This window comes from Chionomys nivalis, chromosome 7 (assembly GCF_950005125.1).
Source record: "Chionomys nivalis chromosome 7, mChiNiv1.1, whole genome shotgun sequence".
In the NCBI taxonomy this organism is placed as follows: Eukaryota; Metazoa; Chordata; class Mammalia; order Rodentia; family Cricetidae; genus Chionomys; species Chionomys nivalis.
The window spans coordinates 5,084,239-5,103,178 of record NC_080092.1 but is presented as its reverse complement, the minus strand read 5'-3'; the positions used below and the strand labels follow the sequence as shown (position 1 = coordinate 5,103,178).

At 46.2% G+C, this 18,940-nt stretch overlaps 1 protein-coding gene across 1 annotated transcript in view; it reads right to left on the bottom strand.

Annotated features, from left to right (window-relative positions):
* Nucleotides 1–18,940, bottom strand: part of Grin2a (glutamate ionotropic receptor NMDA type subunit 2A) — a 421,718-nt gene that overhangs the window by 196,642 nt on the left and 206,136 nt on the right. The window lies entirely within an intron of this gene.

Below are 18,940 nucleotides of genomic sequence, written 5' to 3'. Positions count from 1 at the left end.
CAATGCTCTTAACCACTGAGCCATCTCTCCAGCCCGAAGATACAGACTTGAAAGGATTCGTGCCCAGAAGCCCAGAGCAGTACAAGGAAGACTATTTGCTCTTTTCTTCACCATCATCCACTCTCATTTTCCTCTGGCCTTCCCTTCCCCATCCATTTCTGTCCACACAGTTCCAATGACACCACCTTGGTCTAGGCCTCAGGGTCATGTCATGAAAATGAAGTCAATGAGACAAAGGAGCCACAGAAGTACAGGAAGGTTCATAAGGGCCCAATTGGAGCTCTTGGACAATGTTATACCTGAAGCCATTTACCTCCAGAACACCAACTAAACAAGCCACACAGCTGCCATGTTCACACGAGCTAGTGAAGCTTCTTCTTAAGATCCCCATGTATTATAACATACAGACATCTGTGTGAGCATCTACCCATTTGATCAGCAAACACTACAGACCACTTTGCAATGTGCTTTAGACCTTGGGAAATCATGGCTTAGCAGGACAGGCACGGCTGGGTCTCTGTTGTCATAGGTGTAAGGGAAACCCTGGAAAAAGTAGTTACTCTGAACTGGAGACTGAGAGAGACCTGTGAAAATGTAGAAGAATTAAGGCAAGGGGGATGGGAAACAGGTAAGTGTGGCATGGGGTATATTTTTTAGTATAATAGATAAAGGCACTCTGCTATATGAAGTAAAAAGGATGAAATTTTGTTGAAAAGCTTGCGAGACTATATCCAAAGGCTTAGAAATTCTTCTAATAAAGCCCTGGTAACTTGTATTGGGCTAAGGGGCCACTATGATCCCTACAACTGCACAAATACATGACATGAGAATAAAGGTCCACTTGTCCACAGTGATTATAAGGCTGCCAAATTCATAACCCCCACACTTCTCAAGTCATTAATTTCCACAGTGGCCTTATAGTGTTATCGGCAGGGACACCAATGATCAATATGCCATACAGCAACCAACTCTCCAAGCTTCGGCAGGTCCTGAGAATGCCACATGCCAGTCTCCCTTCCCATCTGCAGCCACAGCCCTCTTGGAATCATTTGAAACCAGTACATGGAGAATGCATCATCCGGGTCGCTCTAGTTAATGTGCTACAGAAATGACAGCTGTTGGAGACAGGGCATTCCTGGGCCACTGGCCAGTCAACTCAACCTAGTGGTCTCTCCAAATCCCAGGTAGATGGCTCCTGGGAGCAATGCTGAGGTTTTCCTCGGACCTCTCTACGCATGTGCACATATGCACACCTGCACATACACATGCCACCCACATGGACACAAAAATGCCAGCTCACAAAAACCACGGCCCTGTGTTATCACAAAGCAGGATATGACCAAGGCTAGGATACACATTTCTCCCAGGACTGAGGGAATTGCCAAGGTGGCCTTACCCTATTACAACCACATTTTTTGTTTAGCATTTTTTGTTGTTGTTTGTTTGTTTGTTTTCTAATTGTTCAATGCTGCCTCAATTCAGCAGTATTACTTATGGGGACTCCATTGTGTGTACACTCGTGTGTGTGTGTGTGTGTGTGTTGCGTGGTTCCATGATTCCAGTCATTTCTTTCAGAGAAATACTTTGTAACCATGAATGCCATTTTTTTCTTGATCTCAGTGGCCAACAAGCAGCAATTCCTGGAAACACTGCTCTTTCTGGAAGACAAAGGTTTGGTGGATTACTTTGTACAGCATGGCCTGAAGGCAGAGAGAAGAAATGGGGATAAATAAATGGTTTCTGGGCTCCTTCCAGCATTACAGTTCTTTGAATTTTACCTAATTAAATCAATTAAAATGGGTGACAGATTTAAAGACTTGGGGAAATTATCTTTTTTCCCTATTGTAGCATTTGGAAGAATCCAATATTCTTGAATTGGTGGAATTTTTTTTCAAACACATCTCAACAAGACCGTGAGCCATTCAAGGACAGAGAATCTGCTGTACTCTTCCTCTGTCCCCGCAGCTGGCAGGAGGCATGGCCCATGACACATCAGAGTGTGGAGAACAAGGACACGCATGAGCAGATGAGCGTGGACTTGCAGTCCCCGAAGAATGTCCTTGGGCAACACAGAATGCTCAGTGGGGATAATTCAGTGTCTGAGATTGTGTGTTTTGTGGCTCTTGAATGTCAACCCAAAGCAAAACCTTTAGCATCACCACCCGCTCCCACATCGTCCGGCCAAAGTCCCACATATATACACATTTGTGAGCATGCACACATTTGTACATATGCATGCATTTGTGTGTACATGCATGTAGAGGCCAGAGACAAACTTGGATGTCATTCCACAGGTACTATCTGCCTTATTTTTTCTAGCATTTACTTGTAATGGGTTAGTGGGTGGGCGCATACAGGCCACAGTGCGTGTGTGGAGCTCAGGGGACTTGCGGTGTTCACTTCTCTCCTCCTGCCATGTGGGTCACAGGGACAGAGCACAAGTCATGAGGCTTGAGGGCAAACACCTCTACTTTTTAGTCAATTTGCCAGGCCCTTGTTCTCCTTTTTTTTTTTTTTTTTTTTTTTTTTGGACAAGAACTCTCACTGACCTGAGACCTGTCAAGTAGGGAAATCATGCTGACCAGTGAGCCACAGGAATCTACCTGTGTCTGCCTCCCCAGTGATATGGTTATAAGGATGCACTATTATCATATCCAAATTTCCTTCTGTTGAACTCAGTTCTTTATCCTTTTAAGGAAAGATCTTTAATATTAAACTGGGATATCACTTTAACCCACAAAAAATTTAGCATGCATTTTATTGGTAGGAACAGGAACATAGAAAACTTATATGCCCCATAAGCTGTCTCAGAACTTCATTCATTAACCGGAAGAGACAAGAACATATAGAGTCAAGCAGATGACACGGTAGTCTAAAAGTAACTGCAGTTCTCAGCCCCCCACATCATCAGCACCTCCTGAGATGGGACCTGAGTGCTGCAAACTGAACCACCGAAGAAATGCACTAATTCTCTGACACCAGAGCCACACTAGGACTGCAGAGGGCAACTTGGTATCTTTCTGCACTGCACGCATGAGGAGTGGAGAAAGTGCCTGACACGATGCCAATGAGGGCACAGGTGGGAATGCACTGGAGTCATGGGAACGCACTGGAGTCGTGGGAATGCACTGGAGTCTTGGATGGTTGTTGTCTAGCTGGGAACAAATCACTTATATCACCTCCTGTAAAGTTCAAGGGTCACTGCAGAAGAGGGACAGAGGAGGGGAAGTACACAAGAGCCAGAAGACAGGGGAAGGGCTGAAAAATGTCATTCTCAACACTCAGTACAGTCCTTGAAATCAGTGACTTGTGATGGCAGTTACAACAGCTGTACTTACCTGCACTGCACCCAAACAAGACTGACCCTATCAACGACGAGTCACGGAAAGGGGAAGGGTTCAGGGGACCTATTCTTTTGAACTACTGGCTCTTAATAGATTCTGGGAGAGCAAAACCACTGTCTTTAGTTGTGTACCCAATACTGAGGCAATTAGAGTCTAAACCCATGATTATCAAGATGACCAAAGTTAACTTCAGTGGGTCACAAAACCAAACAGACATGAGAGTGAGGTTTGTGGGAAGTGGGAAAGGTGGACAGGGATGGTATGGAGTGGGGTGAGAGTGGTTAGCATGTGTGGCAGACATGTGTGAAATTGTTAAGCAAATAAATCTTTGAGAAAACTAACATATGCACACATTTTTGAACAGCTAACACAGTGGGAGAGATGAACCAACATGCTAGATGGGTTGGAATTTGGGGTTCTGAGGGTTTCTTCCTCCATGTTGTAGCATCGCCAAGCTGTCTGTGAGATGCTCCATGCACAGAGGAGAGTTGTAGACTGATGCGGTCTTGTCTGGTACTCCCTAGATAGAAGAGGGTGTGCCTGACGTGTAATATTCACAGAGAAAGATAATCCACAGACACCAGCTCACTAGCCCCGAGACAGTGCAGCATGGGCCACCTGTGAAAAGGTCATCCAGAATACTGGCCTGGCCAAACCTCCTCTCCTATTTTACACACTTTATCACAAACTTCTGTCTGGTCTTCAATTTTTTGTTAGGTTCTTAAAAGTGCCCCAAAGCTTGTGTGTTGAAAGCTTACTGCCAAACATAGTAGTGCTCAGAGTCGGGACGCTCGGGAGACAACTGAACTCACAGGACTCTAACATCATGGGTGAATTTATTCGTGGAATTTATAGCTTTCTGGGCTGTTGGAAGGTACTGGAAACTGCAGGAGAGTCTAAGTGCAAGAAGGAAGTCACTGGGAACATATCCTTTAGGGGTATATTTTGTCTCTGGTCCATGCCCCCCTCTTTCCCTCTGCTTCCTAGATGCCAGGAGGTGAGCAGCTTTGTTCCACACATGTCCCCTGCTATGATGTTTTTCTTCCTCAACTCAGGACCAGAAACAATGAAAACAAGCATCCACGGGTTAAAAACTCCAAACCATGAATCCAGGTTTCCCTCTTTCATGCTGCTTTCTCTCAGGGATCTGGTCACAGAAATAGGAAGCTGACCACCGCATTCCCATTCATCTCCTACCCCAATGGATGGACCATGGTGCACCTTCTGGGGTCAGACTGCCCAGTTACAGACTTACAGGGACGCCCTTGGGGAAAATCCCTCAATCTTTCTAAGCCTTGCTTCCCTATCTGTATAATAGATGTGGGCATAAAGATAACCAACGGGGCTGGAGAGGGAGTTTGGGGTGTGAACCGCTTGCTGTGCAAGTGTAAGGACATGAGTTTGAATCCCTAGAGCCCACATCAAGCCAAGACTACACATCTGTAATCTCTAGTTCTCCAGTGAGATGGGAGATGGACGAGACAGGAGCATCCCTGGAATTTGAGGGCTAGCGAGCCTGGCTGGTGCACTGAAGAACAACATGTTATCCTCTGTCTAGCAGGATGGAAGAAAAAAATTAAAACTTGAGGTTATTCTCTGAGTCCACACCGACTGGGGCATGTGTGTGCTCCCACTCATACACACAAATATGTTCATATATTAGACACCTACATAAACACAAATATGTATGCACATTATCTATGTGGAGAGAAGGGGAATCACAGTGAACATGCAGAAGTGCTTACTTGGGAGTTGTATGGCTCATTACACTCTACTGACTGTCAGCTGATGCCATTCTAAACATTTTACGAAAAGCTGACCACCACACCCCTATGAGCAGCCTGGCCCTAGGTGGACAGTAGTGAACCAAGGTTAAGCTCCAAATACAAATGAAACAGACACAGAGGGACAGCGATTCTTCCAGGAAGCCAAGCGATCCACTCCTGTGCTTCATCATTGTCAATAGTGTCTCTTTACCATTGGGCTGTAAGAATGAAGTGACCCCACTCTCGCGCCATAGCAAACTACCCCATGCCGTGCTGGTTGAATACCACGTATTCAGCAAATAGGAAATTTCCCCGGGGTTCAGGACTCACTGTTATATCACAGCAAGAGACTGTTTTACCTATACCCCAAATTGCTCTAGCCTTGGAGCACCCCATCAGCTCAGACTGTTCATAGTTCCACAGCAGGGCAGTCAACAACGGCCCCTATACTTCCTCAGGTACAAACTCCAGCATGCCTCTTTATTTGTATCATTCAAACTTCCAGGTGGGTATGCTGGCGTTCTGGGACATTGCAGCCCCAAGTTCAAATCCTGACCCTGTGATAACTAGCCATGGTACTCTAGGCAAGCACTTAATCGTCCTGGGTTTGAGCTTCTTTGTATACTAACTGGATATCATCACAATGCCATAGGTGACGAAGGAGATGACCTGAGAAGGGTTCGAGGTTCATCTCTCCCTGTCTCCCACAGTCTGGGTCATCCTCTTCACTGTGTCCTATGGGGTGCATGGGAACTGCCAGAAACGTGGGGGGCCTCTACCCTATCTCATAAACTGGGGCATCCAGACCCATTGGCATCTACTCTCAAAGCTAAACCACATTGCAAATCAGCCCATGCTCTGAGTTAGGAGCCTTCATGAAGAGTGGGACAAGGACAGTCAGACCATTCTGTACAGAGAAACCAATGCCAATGCCCTTCGCAGGCTCACTCATCCATCACTCTGTTGATTGACACCGAGGCTGACTTCAAAGTGTGGCTGTTGGGACTCATGCAGCAATGGACACAGGTGAGCAGATGTCCCTACCCTGGACTGACCTGGAGTGCTTGGGTATAGTCCCAAGAATCTGCACCATATTTCATTTCTGTTTGGTACCTTCAGCTCTGCCTTTGAAAACTACTGGGGGCTAAGCAGGTAACCCTGTAGTAGACTTGGTCTAACATGCATGATGCCCTTAGTTCAGTCCTCAGTACCACACACACACACACACACACAAAAAAAAAAAAAAAAACTCTAGACAAAGACATTGTATATCCTCCAGATAGACAGAAATGAGGAGACATTTGCAAAACAATTGCAGAATGAGGCTCCCCTTTAGCCTTGATTTTTGTCTATGGTGATTTTATGGACTGGCAGAAGGTGATGGGGAGTTTGGCTGCACGCCCAGGAGGCAGCAGATACGCCAAATGGCCCAGTCTTCCATGTTCCCACTTCCTGCCTTGATGGTAGAGGCGGTCCTGTACTCACCCCCACCTCCGCCTGTCCTCTGTGGGCTCAGGAGAGCTGTCTCCCATCACCTCTGCAACTCTGGCACTGGGCTTCCCTTGCCTGTGCAGTCAGAGGAGGGAAACAGATCTCACACGCCCACTGTGGTGCTGTGGCAAGAGCAGCTCTCCCCCTCCAGCTCACGAACTGCAGAACAAACTGTTTCAAACATAGCAAGGGAGGCAGACACATTCAGGGTGTTGAGTATCTGTTCTGAACAGTTTCCATTCTGTGACGTGTGTGGTCTCATGCCATCAGAGCTAAAGCATTGGTCTTATTCTGTAATATTCCAGAGATCACTGAGTGCCCATGGGGACACTTGACTCCACAGATCCAGGGATGATGACTAGTTGATTCAAATAATAACTTTCATTTCATTCCCCTACTCACCAAGGTCCATATATACCTTAATGGTTGATCTTAACTATGCAGGAGATGAGGGCACAATATCTACCAATGGTGCTTCCCATGAAGACACAGTGGTCAGGTGACTCTCCTAATATCCTCATGGTTCCATAATGACAATAGTGTGGTTGTTTCAAGATTCATCCGATGTTCCCTGTACACACATCAGTGACTCTCTTCCCATATATAATTATCTTTCAAAAAATCTACGCTGTTGGCCCTGTGCCAGTCTGATGGAGATATAGTTCTAGCCAGATAACCAGAATCACAAGTTCAATTCTTTTGTCTCAGCTCAATGGCAGGATGAGTTTTACTCAGCTGGCATCTTTTCAGAGACCAGAACTATGTCTGACACACAAGAGCCACATAAGTATTTGGTGAGGAAATGGGTGAGCCAGAAGCTTGCCCCCGGGAAGCATGGGTGAATGGTCACTGTTGGCAACTCTACAGACATTTTCACACCTTTTCCTCTGCTGCTTGACAGGGTGGGCATGGCTAGTAAAGAAAACCATTCAGTCCTGGCAGCAAAATTGCAGAAAAGCAGCATGGGAAGCTGTTTTTTTTTTTTCTACAAGGGAACTGTCCCAGTGAGCCCTGATGTACTTTTCACTGTTCTCCTAATGGGTCAGTTGAGGTTTTCAACCGATTTTTCTCTCCATCCCTGTGAGTAGAAGGAACAAAATCAAGATCCCACTCAACCCTGACATTTTATCTGCAGTGGGCAGCGGTTGGTCAAACACACACATGTCCAAATGCTGAGAACATTCACTGCCAAGGCTCAGGGACATTTCAGGAAGGGCAAAAATAATACAAGAACTGGAAGACATAGAGCGACAGTGTCATCTGGACATGGCACAACCATTACATATGAACTCAGAGCAGCTGTGGCTAACTCTGTGGGATCAAGCTAGCCAAAACTCCAGCACAGGTGAGGTGTGGTCTCCAGGTCTGCCCCTTGCCAAAGAGCTATTGGTAGACGACAGCTGCTGGGGGCGGGGCATTCTTTTTGGAGGGTGTGGCCACTGGTAGGTTTCCCATGCTGCAGTGGACAGTCTCACACCTGTGCACATATGAGCAGCATTAATTTGCCTTAGTAAGATAGAAAAAGGAGAAGAAGGGAGGAGGAGGGGGAAGAAGGAAGAGGAGAGAAAGAGAAGAGGAAGAAGAGGAAGGGCAGAAGGCAAGAAGTTGAAGGAGGAGACATGCAAAGGGGATATGGAGGGAATTGGATGGGAAAATGGGAAGTGTATATGATATTTTATTGTATGCATACATGAAATTCTCAAAGAACAAAACAAATAAGGGTATCAAACTTGATTAGCCTGAGGGCTCAGGTAAGAGCATGGAACACGCATCTAAGATGAAGGAATTCCATTAGAGAATTGTATTACCTTCTAGCCTCCTCCTCCTCCATCACATCCAGCCTCTTCCTCCTCACTCTCACCACCAGACAATATCCAACATGGAGCAGAGAGTATCGATAATGGGAAGTATGGCTACTATCCCTACATCCCAGACTTTCAAACAGAGGCTCAGAACTTGAGTTTTCTAAAATTTATATAAAGGAGTGCATGGCAGAGCCAGGGGTCAAAATCAGGCCGTCTCAATTCAGCATCTAGACATTTAGCTACCTTGAAACACTGCTTCCTCGCAGGTATCAGAACAGAAAGGTGTGCACACTCACTATCGATGCACCCAGTCAGCAAGGAAGATTCCCAAGACATTGGGAAAGTGGCAATTATATATCATTTAATTGTCCAATGATTTGAGGAGGAAACTGGGGAATGAAATCACATCTAAGTGTCATATACGAAAATCATATCAATCCCAGCATCTCAACTGCAATATTCCATCCCAAACACTCTGACTCACTACACCATCTTATCATCTGAATTCTGTCCTCCAGTTCTCTCCTGTTGGAAAGAAAGGATGTCCTTCCCACACTGACTTCTGCAGCCAATCAGCACCCAAGTGAGAGGCAGCTGTTGTTTCATCACCTCATGGGTTTGTTTCTTTGTCCTCTCCTGTTTGTACCTGGCTGTGTTCAGATACTGGATGGTTCACTGCCAAACCAGAGCGGTGACCTCTGTCTGGAATGCTACCAAGACTTCTCGGCTCACCATCCTCCACCTGCTCCTGGAGCTGGCCTTCTAAAGTGCACATTGGAGCATGGCTCCCCTCTCACTCCCTTTAAAATGGAACAAGACCGTACCTCCAAGCAGCCCCATTGCAAGCTGTCTGGGATTCAACATCCATTGAAATGTCTGAGGGGATTGGGGACAAGATGAGTGTCTGACACATTGGTTATGAGCACAAGAAACATGTGGCCAACTTTGCGATAACAAGCATGATGTGGAAGTCTTCTGTTTTGTGTTGATTTCATTGGTTAAATAAAGAAACTGCCTTGGCCCTTTGATAGGACAGAAAATTAGGTAGGCAGGAACGCGGCCCGCAGCTCCTACTACAACACAAGCACATGGCACCATGGCTGCCTGCCTTCCGTGGGTTCTGGAAACTGAACACGAGCCCTCATGGTTGCACAGCAGGCCCTTAACAACTGAGCCCACTCCCAGCCCCACCCCCACAAGCATTCTTGTTAAATAATCTACACCACATTCCTCTGTGGTCATCTTTCTCTTCGAATCAGAACTTTCATTTTTCCCTTTATTGTTCTGCTTTATTGAGGAATAATTAACAAATAGAAGTTGTATCTATCCAAGGTGCACAAAATATTGTTTTGATATGTGTATACACTGTGAAATGATTTCCATAATCAAGCTAATTAACACATCCATCTCCTCACAGTTACCTTCTGTGTGTGAGAGATGAGAATATTTGAGATCTACCCTCAGCAAATTTCAAGTACATAATACATTATTAGTAACTATGCTCACATTAGGTCTACCAGCACTTGCTAATTTTATAAATTCAAATGTGTACCCTGTGACTGACATCTCCTAACTCCTCCTGTCCCCCAGGCCCTGGCAACCACCATTCTATTCTATTTCTCTGAGATGAGCTTTTTATGTCCCACATGTAAGTGAAATCATGCAGTATTCGTCTTTGTCTTCCAGATTAATCTATGTTGTCACAAATAGCAGATTTTCTCTCTTAATAGAACATTATATAAACACAAATACCTATACATAAGCAACAACTCTCCATACACATCCACAGACTCAACCAACCATGGTCTGAGAATATTTCAGAGTGACATCTTTACTGGGTAATGGGCCTTGTCTTGCCATTGTTCTCTCGGCAGTTCAAGATAGCAACAGTTTGCAAAGGATGTGCATTGTAGCAGGTATTATAAGAGTATGGAGTGTCTATTCAAATTGCCTGCAACACAGCGGCATTAAGTAAGGGACCAGAGCATCTGTGCATTCTGATGTCTGCATGAGGGTTCTATAAGCAACCCCTTGAGAAAAGCAAGGAATGTACAGTGGTTCTCAACCTGTGGGTGTTGACTCATTTGGGGGTCACATATCAGATATCTTGTCTATCAAATGTTTGAATTACAATTCATAACAGTGCCAAAATTATAAGTATGAAATAGCAATAAAATAATTTTATGGGCAGGTATCATCACAACATGAGGAACTGTACCAAAAGGTCACAATATTGGGAAGGCTGAGAAGAACCACTGAACTAGCAGGCTTTCAAGGTAGTAACTTTGCTTCCTTTGAATGCACACCAGGTGAGATGGCAGACCATAAGGAGGAGTTAAATGTGCAGCTTCTGGTGAGCACTGAGTTCCAAGCTAGAGTAGCTATGTTGAGTGCCTGAAGTACTCCAAGACAGGGACAAGAAGAACATGACCTTTACTCATGGCTTGTTCCCTGGGCTCTACACTAAGGGTCAGGATATGCTCAGAGTAAAATAATTGCCACCTCCACTTAGCAAGCCCACAGCCTCATCCTAGGGTGGGCTCTCTAGGACAGAACCCAGCACATGAATGTTTAAATTTAAATAAGGAACTTTATCTTGACTTAAGTCACTATCCTTGTATCCTCGACCTCAAAAGCCAATGTTTCCTCACCGTTGCTGCCTCACCCCTAAGGACGGTCTGAGATGGATCTCAGAAACATTATTTGATTCCTTCAAGGAATATGGCAGGATCCAGGGTTGAAAAGCTAACCGGAGGTTTCAGCATCTCACCCTTGCTGTGCATCTCAGGAATTCCCGGCAGCCATATGACCACCCTACACTACCCTGAAAGAAAACCAATACAGGCATGGAAAAGCTGGGAAATGCCAAGCTGCTACGTCTTGATCCCCCTGTTGAGCAATTTGGTCAAGTCATACCTACAGTCAACATGTTCCTGCTGTCAGATGTATGACTGACTAACTCATAAGTCGTTGTCACAGCTTATCCATTCTTTGCATCCAAAATGCAGTTCTGTGTCACAGAGAGTAGAGATATCTTCATGGCCCCTGTATTATAGATTTAAAAACTGAAGCTCAGAGAGTGTGAGTAGCCCCAAACTATATATTCAGTACACAGCAGAGACGGGAAGCAAAATCAGGACATCAGAATTAGCTCCACACCCAACTTCCTTGAAATCCAGATCTCCACTAAGGGAGCCCAGAATATGCCTCAGAAGACTGAGGTAGCACTAGGTTCAGCTTTGCCATTTTTCAGCTAAGGAAACTGAGAGTCCAGAACCTCGACGACTTACTCTAAATTTCATATCAGTCAATGGTATAGGAAAGCACGATTTTCGGACCTCATGCTTGGCACTTTCCTAGCTGCCAGGACATCATCCCATAGAGAATACATAGCACAGGGAAGCTACGGAGAGCTGGGGATGGGGCTATAGGAGGACATGAGTGGGACTAGCAGCCTGTTTAACCCCTTTTATTTTCACATCTGCGGAGATGGCCCAGTGGGTAAGAGCACATGCTGCACAAACATAAGGACCTGAGTTTAGACCCTCAGCACCCATGTAGAATATTACAGGCATGGCCACACACTCCTGCAACTCCAGCACTGGAGGAAGGGGAATGAAGACAAGAGGATAACATTGGCACACTGGCCAGCCAGCCTAGCAGCAAAACAGAGCTCCACGGTCAGTGGCAGAGAGTGACAGAGAAGGACACCAGACTCCCTACTCCATGCACACAAACACACACACAGATGTAGTCACCCAGAAAGTACTGTGCATGTTGTGAGAGACAATGCATGGAAAGGCCAGCCAAGTTTGGCTGTCTCAACAGTGGGAGGACAGCAGCTTTGACAGGTCTTGGAATCCACATATATCACCTACTTCTTATACCTCTGTTTCACACTTATTCTCCTCTGAATTCCCAGACCTTCTGTCTTTAGCCCCACTTCTAAGCCCTGGTTCACCGGTGGTCACCATGTCCAGACTGAGTTCTTGAGGGCGGGGACCATCTACCTAGAGCTCTCCCGTGCTCCTTGCAGATTCCTAGGCAGATGTTTTGGGTGTCTTCATGGCTGCTGGGATAGTCAGGGATCCACATGTCACTTATCTAAGCAGATGTGCCAGGTCTACTGTGCTGGGAGGAAGCTCTCATCCATGGGTTGCCTGCCCTTCACTCACCAGGCACCAAGGACTCCTGCTAAATGCCAAGTGATTTCCCAGGATAGGTAGTCTGGGGAAAAGGCTCCTGTTGTGGATTTTACCTCATGATAGGAGACAGACAAAGAGGAAATAAATCTATGAGTGGAGCAATTTCAAAGAAATCAAATATCATAGTTCAGTTCTGGATTTCAATGGAGACACTTTGGTTATCCGTCAGGACACTGAAATAGACCAAAAGGAAATGATGGGGCTGGGAGGATGGCATAAAAATATCAGGCACAATCCCAGAACCCATGGAAAAAGTCATGCATGGCAGCATGCCTATACACCCTATGCTCAGGGCAAGAGCGGGTGACAGGAGGATCCCTTACTGGCCAGCCAGTCTAGCCAACTGGTGATCTCCAGGGTCAGCAGCAGAGACTGGATAAACAAAATTAAAAGGTGACAAGAGACTAAAGAGAACACCTGACATGGACCTCTGACCTCCACACACAGGTGCATACACTCGCATACACATACAAATACAGAAACACATACGCCAACATACAATCCTCACATAGACACCAAAAAGTAAATAAAATAAAAGGAAATGTAGGAGGAATGCCAAATTTAGGGTTGGGCAGAAGGTCAGAGCGATTGAAATTTAATAAACAAGAGAGATTGGTGAGAGATGAGATAGGGTTGTGCACAGAGGGCTCCCACTAGAGAATGGGACTCGCTCTGCAACAATCCCTTAGGTAGATGATACTGGCAGCAGCTCCTCTGCTTAGGTGCCATAGGTACCTGGCAGGGATGCCTGGACTCCTGGCCTATTTTCTCCCTGGAGTTCTGACACAGGCACTCAACACAGAGAGATGCCAAGCAAACAGCTGCATGCTATGTCCTTCCATCAACTGGTACCCAGATCTCAGTCATGGCTCAAACTTCCAGGTCTTCTGAGGATTCTGGACCTTTCTCTAACAGGTCATCCAGACACTTCCAGAGCTTTCCCTGAAGGACATGGTGGCACACACTGGTAACCATAGAGCCTACACTGGGGAGGCAGAAGCAGTGGCTGGTCTAGCAAATTCCAGACAATCAAGGTTATAAAATGAGACCATGCACCAATAAAAGAAAGGAAAAAAAAAAAAAGACTATATCCACGCTTGGAGAGGTGCACTGCTTGAATTCTAGTACAACTCACTTAGGAATAATACAGTCTATATTAGTCAGAGCCATGGCCATGCTGCTCTTGGACCCCACCATGCTTTCTGGATCATTAGCAGGCAAACATGAAGGGCTGAGAGGCAAGCCCTTGTTTCTGAATAAGGACAAAGCAAAGGCTCATGCTGGCTTCATCTATGCTCTGACAAGCTGCAGGTATGCCTCTGGCCCCAGCCTTCCAAGCAGGGCCACTAACAATTATGGATGTCTGCAGTGAGGTCCTTGGAAAACCTTGCTCCCACCAAGCCAGAGAGAGATTCTATCCGTTCAGAAGTCACAGGATCCGGGGTCTGGTGAGTTGAGAAATCGAAGCTTCCAGGAGCATCTTTGTTTGACCACTTCCAACTGTGACTTCTCTGAGGCCATGTGTCTGGGAAACATCTTATGGGCCACATGATGAACAGCTGCCATTCTGACAACTAAGGATTCATTATTCCTTTACTGATAGTAGTGAATTTTCTCATAAAGCCAGCATTTCCCCTTTCCTAGACAATTCAATGGGCTCATTTAATTCCCATAGCGTCCCCACAATTAATTTTAGGACAAAAACTTGTCCTAAACCAGTCTAGACAGAGTGACTCTCAAGGTTTGCAGAGAAAAGGGATTTTTAAAACTCCAGCTTCTTTTTTTTTTCTTTTTTGGTTTTTTGAGACAGGGTTTCTCTGTGGTTTTGGAGCCTGTCCTGGAACTAGCTCTTGTAGACCAGGCTGGTCTCGAACTCACAGAGATCCGCCTGCCTCTGCCTCCCGAGTGCTAGGATTAAAGGCATGTGCCACCACCGCCCGGCAAACTCCAGCTTCTTTTACTCCAACCTGGAAAGTTCTTCAGCCAAAATTTCTGGCAGCCATCAAACCTCCTACCCTACACTTACTTGAGAAAGAAAACCAATGGAGGCATAGTTAAGCTGAAAAACTGAGTTACCAAGCACTGATATCCTTCTTGAACACCTTGGTCAAGCCACACCTGAAGCCAACACAGCCTCGTCAGATGCATGCCTTAATTCGTTATCTTCTTTTTTTTTAAAGCCAACTGGCATTAGCTTTTCTGACCCTTATACCAGAAGATTCCTGATGCCACTTTGAGTAGAGAAAAAAGCAGAGAATAGTCTAATGGTCTCCACTCATCTTGACGAACTTGGATCAGAAGAACTCAAACTAGCCTATTGTCTCTGCCATCTTCACGGTCCTTGTCCACACTCTTCCCCCGAGACACCTGCTGCCTCCGCTCACCTCCCTCTCTTAGCTCCTCATCCCTCTTTTCTTTCTCTGTTTTTCTGTGATACGCTGTTGAGATCGGCTCTTCTCAGACAGCCTGACAGCCGCAGCTGCTGCGACCTAGACGTGAGACTTGACAAGTTGCCACCAATAATAATGGCTTGTCATTAGGCCGCTGCACCGAGGAGACACAAACAAGTTGTGTGTTCATTAAGACATCGTCCTGGGCTGTGAAAAGGAGGCAACTTTAGTTCGGGAAAAACATCACCCCAGGCTTTCCCATAATTCCTTGCGGTAAAGAGTAGAGTAAAATGACCTCTTCAAAAATGTCTCCTGGTCTTTGAAATGTCTATGAAGCACTCCGAGACCCTGGTCTCCAGAGGAAACTGTCCCCTGCTCCATGAGTACACATGATTTCATGTGGCGGGTGCATGGGTATGAGGGCCTTTGCTGAGTGAGGCTGCTGCCTTCCTCAGCCACTCTCCACCTTACTCTTTAAGACAGGGTCTCTCACTGGAACTCACTGATCTGGCTTGATCACCTGACCCGTGAGCCCCAGAGAGCCTTCCTATCTAAGCCTCCCAGTGCTGTACATATTACAGATGTGCACAGCCACATATGGGTTTCCTGTGGATTCTGGGGATCAGCCTCTGCTCTTCATCCTTGCCTGGCTAGTATTTCCATCTTCCCACCCCAGGTTCACGGTCGCAAAGGCACAGATGGTATCAGCTAGAGAGCACCTCCGCCTGGAGCCTCAGGCGTGGACAGACATCCTCATCACTCCGAGGCTGTCCTCACTTTCGAAAGGTTGTTGTGATTGGAAGAATGCACACATGCACGGCTGCTCACACACCGAAAGCGTCGTTAACCCAAAGTGTCGTTAAGGAGAGCTGTTATTGTTATGGCTGTGGAATCACGAAAGAATCAACCACAGTGCTGACAGAAAACCCAAACAGGACAGCCCACCAGAATAGCAAAACAGCAAATAAAAACAAAGTCTCCCCGTGACTCTTTCCTATGTGTCCTAACTGACACAAATGGCACATACAAATGTGCCAGGGATTGGGCACAGTCCCACCTCCCAGGATCCCTTTTTGCACCCAGCCTATTGAAAATGACTGGCTAAACCTCTAGGAAAGATTCAAACATGTTTAATGTTCACTCTGACTTTGGGGGAACGTATTCCATCCCCAGGTTCAGTTAAGGAAGAGAAGGGGCGGTTTCCTGACTTTAAGGAGCATAGGAATCATTTGCAGGAGTCTTGTTAAAATGCAATTCAGCAAAATGGACTGACGCATTGCTAACAAGCTTCCAAGTGATGCCAATGCTGCCGGTCCACAGCCCTGCTGTGAGCTGTAGAGGTTAAGTCACAAGTCCAAGGTCACACAGCTAGTGTCTGTCTGCGTGGAGGTTCAGACCTGCAGGTTTTAGTGTGAATATGCCTGGGCCATGGCACAGGGTGAGCTCTGTCTGCACCAGGGAGAAGCACAACATGACACACAGAGGCATCTACTGCCTGGCATCCTCACCCTGTGTTTCTGTCAGGCACTCCCAGCTGAGACAGTTGTGTGTCACAGCCTGTCAGTCCCCATCGTCTCAGCCAACAAAGCCGGTTGGGGAGAAGCGGTGATTTAGAACCTGCTGCGTGGGAGGGAAGAAAGAGAGGCCACCCTGGGGTGAAGCATCCCACTCCTGAAAGAGCTGGAACCACTCAGCATAGGAAGATCCTGGAGAGGTAACTACCAGTCATCCAGGGACCCACCGTATCTGCTCTTTAGACCCCAGATAATACAGCTGCCTTCTGGAGCAGTTCCTGTTGCAAACAATGTTCAGGCAGAATGGACTTAGTGGTATCCTGGTTTTCCAAAGGGTGTAGGAGCCTCCATGACATGGTGATGAGCCCTAGCTCTGTGGGCTACTAAACGAGGGACCTATGCATGAGCCTGATCAGCAAATGACAAGCGGATGCCACCTCCTCTCTCCCTCCCACCCCACGGTGCTCCCAGAACATACTGTCCAGGCCTCTATTGTTGATTTTGTATTTTATGTGTCTCTTTAAATATCTGTTTCTATGTGACCAGATTAATGTCAATTCATTTCCGCAGCAACAATACCCGGCCCTACTCCTGGTACATGATGAAGCTCAGAACGTTTTACCTGAAGATACTAGTAAATGGATAGGTGAACTGAAGGATGCAGAGACATAGGAATGAATGGACTGTGGATGAATGGATATATCCTGAAATGGAAGGATGCAAAGAGGGATGGACAGACAAGTGCGTGGATGAATGTATGTACACAGGGATGGGCATATAAAGGAACTGAAAATGAATAGATGGGTGGATTCAGGGGTGGGTGGATGCATGCATGGATTGATGCAAAGGTGAATATATATAAAAATGAATGTAGATGCATGCATGCATGAATGTGTGGATAAATGCAAAAATGGAGGGATAATGGATGGGTGTAGAATGGATACAGGGATAGATAATCACATACACAAAGGGACCTGTATATGGTGGGGCAGATAGATGGATGAATTAATAAATTGATAGATGGATGGTGGAGATGTATGACTGCATGAATGGGTAAATGAATAGAGTGATAAATGAATCAAGATATTAATAACGAGTAGATCTAGGGATTGAAAAATAAAATGTGTAGTTGGATAAATGGATGGGCAGATACATAATGGATTGAAGGATGGGTGGATGGGTACTGTGATGGGTGGATAGATAGTGGACAATGGATACAATGATTAATGCATAAGGCGCATGGGTGAACAGAGGCAGAGACAGAGGAATACATTATGAGTGGATGCATACAATGATGGAGGGGTGTGTGGATGGATTAATGAATTCATGAAATGTGGGTGTGAGAAAGTGAAATAATAATGGACTTCAGCAAGAGAAACAGAGTGGCTGAGCTAAGGGTGCATCAGGAGGGTTGGGGCTGGGTGTGATGAGAGCCGTAGGGAGGGGAGGTGTCGAGAGGCAGGGCTGAGGTGCTGAAATATGGGACTCTCTTGCAAATCCTCAGGGCCTAAGAGCAAGAAGTGAATGGCCATGGAAAGCACATGCATGTCCTTGTCATCTTCAGGGGTCAGACACCTTCAGACAAAGAGGAACACTTGTCCATCCAAACCCAGAAATGTATTGCAGGGGGAAAAATGTGTCCTGGTTGCTGTCACAGCTGACCCTGGGCCCTCCTTAGCACTGGGACCACATGTGAGCCATTCTGCTCTCTAGCTCACAACCAGGCCACACCACTTTCTCTTTTTCCCTTCAGTCACAGCAGCCAAACACGAGTCATAGGCACTGTGAGATACCACTGAAACCACACGTCCTGAAGAGGCGGACCCATGGGACAGAAAGCAGATAGTGGGAGCCTGGAACCATAACTGCTTTTAAGAACAAAGACTTTGCCCAAGGGATTGTAGCCATAGGTAGCCTGGGGTTCTGGGGTGACACTGAGTCCTATTCTTGGTTCTTCCCCATACTCCATGTATGAACTTGAGAAAGTGGTCCAATCTCATTAAGCTACAGTTTCTTCTGCTAGACGACAGGGAAACCACCACCACTGATATCAGTGTGATAACGAACACGGGTGAGCTTGTGTCCACTGCTTCTGACTATTTGTACGTATTGTGTCAATCGCTTCTTCTACATTGTCTCATTTAATCTTCGTACATCCCTCTAGTAGTCGCTTTCCTCATCGCTGTGACAAAACACCAGCAAAAAGCAGCACGGGGAGGCGTGGGGATCCAGCCCTCATCACATACGTACCCCATGAAGGAGGTCATATTAATGACAAAACACATTTGTTTGAATGCCGCTGTATTCCAAAGCCTTTGCTTGCCCTGGCGTGACACACACTTCCCATTTATGCATTTAATTTGTTTCTTTCATGTCTTGGCCCAATAATGGCTCCCGGAGATTATATTCACATAGCACCTGGAGA